The sequence below is a fragment of the Tenrec ecaudatus genome, chromosome 10 (assembly GCF_050624435.1).
Source record: "Tenrec ecaudatus isolate mTenEca1 chromosome 10, mTenEca1.hap1, whole genome shotgun sequence".
Lineage (NCBI taxonomy): Eukaryota > Metazoa > Chordata > Mammalia > Afrosoricida > Tenrecidae > Tenrec > Tenrec ecaudatus.
This window is the reverse complement of record NC_134539.1, coordinates 73,859,047-73,860,905: the sequence shown is the minus strand read 5'-3', so window position 1 is coordinate 73,860,905 and position 1,859 is coordinate 73,859,047. Positions and strand designations below refer to the sequence as shown.

The 1,859-nt window shown below is 51.7% G+C and overlaps 1 pseudogene; it reads left to right on the top strand.

Annotated features, from left to right (window-relative positions):
- Positions 1 to 262: 262 nt before the first annotated feature.
- LOC142458013 (glyceraldehyde-3-phosphate dehydrogenase-like) lies at positions 263 to 1,310 on the top strand (annotated as a pseudogene).
- The last annotated feature ends 549 nt before the right edge of the window (positions 1,311 to 1,859 follow it).

Sequence of the window (1,859 nt, the reverse complement as noted above, 5' to 3'; positions counted from 1 at the left end):
CTGTTTAAATTTTTTTGAAAGCCAAATTGTGTTCATAATGGAATTTTCACACCTCTAGAGTTATCTCCACTGAAACCTAGCATTTCTTTTTCAAAGGGCCTGTGCTTGATATGAACACTTATGCACAGGCCCCGGAAGTGCCATGATCTGTTGCACGTAGTGTTGCAACGAGTGGAAAGCAACATGATGGCTCCTAACAACAACAACAACATACTTTAAAAACAAACAAACCGGCTCTCTGCTCCTCCTCCTGCGACAGACAGCCTCCTCTCCCGTTCCCGTGCAGTCCCAGCCGCATCCCCGAGACACGATGGTGAAGGTCGGAGTGAACGGATTCGGCCGCATTGGGCGCCTGGTCACCAGGGCTGCTTTCCTTTCTGGCAAAATGGAGATTGTTGCCATCAATGACCCCTTCATTGATCTGAACTACATGGTCTACATGTTCCAGTATGATTCCACCCACGGCAAGTTCAACGGCGCCATCAAGGCTGAGAATGGGAAGCTCGTCGTCAATGGGAAGGCCATCTCCATCTTCCAGGAGCGAGATCCTGCCAACATCAAGTGGGGCGAGGCCGGTGCCGAGTACGTCGTGGAGTCCACCGGTGTCTTCACCACCATGGAGAAGGCCGAGGCTCACCTGAAGGGTGGTGCCAAAAGGGTGATCATCTCTGCCCCTTCTGCCGATGCCCCATGTTTGTGATGGGCGTGAACCACCAGAAGTACGACAACTCCCTCAAGATGGTCAGCAATGCCTCCTGCACCACCAACTGCTTAGCCCCCTGGCCAAGGTCGTCCAGGACCATTTTGGCATCGTGGAAGGACTCATGACCACAGTCCACGTCATCACTGCCACCCAAAAGACCGGGGACGGCCCCTCTGGGAAACTCTGGTGCGATGGCCGTGGGGCTGCCCAGAACATCATCCCTGCATCTACTGGCGCTGCCAAGGCTGTGGGCAAGGTTTTCCCGGAGCTGAATGGGAAACTGAATGGCATGGCCTTCCGTGTCCCCACCCCCAGTGTGTCCGTCATGGATCTCACCTGCCGTCTGGAGAAAGCTGCCAAGTACGATGACATCAAGAAGGTGGTGAAGCAGGCATCTGATGGTCCCCTAAAGGGCATCCTGGGCTACACCGAGGACCAGGTTGTCTCCTGTGACTTCAACAGTGACACCCACTCTTCCACCTTTGATGCTGGGGCTGGCATTGCCCTCAACGACCACTTTGTCAAGCTCATTTCCTGGTATGACAATGAATTTGGCTACAGCAACAGGGTGATGGACCTCATGGTCCACATGGCCTCCAAGGAGTAAGAGCCCCCCTGGACCAGCAGCCCAGCAACAGCACTGGAGGAAGAGAGGCTCTCAGTTGCTGGGGAATCTTTGCCCCTAATTCAATCCCTTAACATACTGAGAATATAACATCGGAACCCCCTGAAGGATGGGAGGGGCTTAGAGAGCCCGACCTTGTTATGCACCATCAATAAAGTACACTGTACCTAGAAAAAAACACAACAAACAAACCTCTCTCTGTTTACAGATTCCCTTAGGTAGTTAGAACAGGGACCAGAGTGTCCACTGGGCATGCTCAGATTCGGGCTATGAGACAGGAATGACTGGTGCACCTATGTGGGCAGTACACCTGGCTTCCCTCCAAGTGCCCCGAGGGTGCCCTGTAAAACCTGAAACTTCTCCCATCCTTCATAAAACTCACCAGGCTTCCGGGTGAATTCTTTCTAACTCAAGCCAAGGACTGAGGTATTTCTCACTCAAGAAACCTAACAATTCCATTTCAAAGAATGTTCTAGAACATTTTCTCAGTCAGTCTAACTGCTAAAGGGGAACATTTTTACTTAAACATAT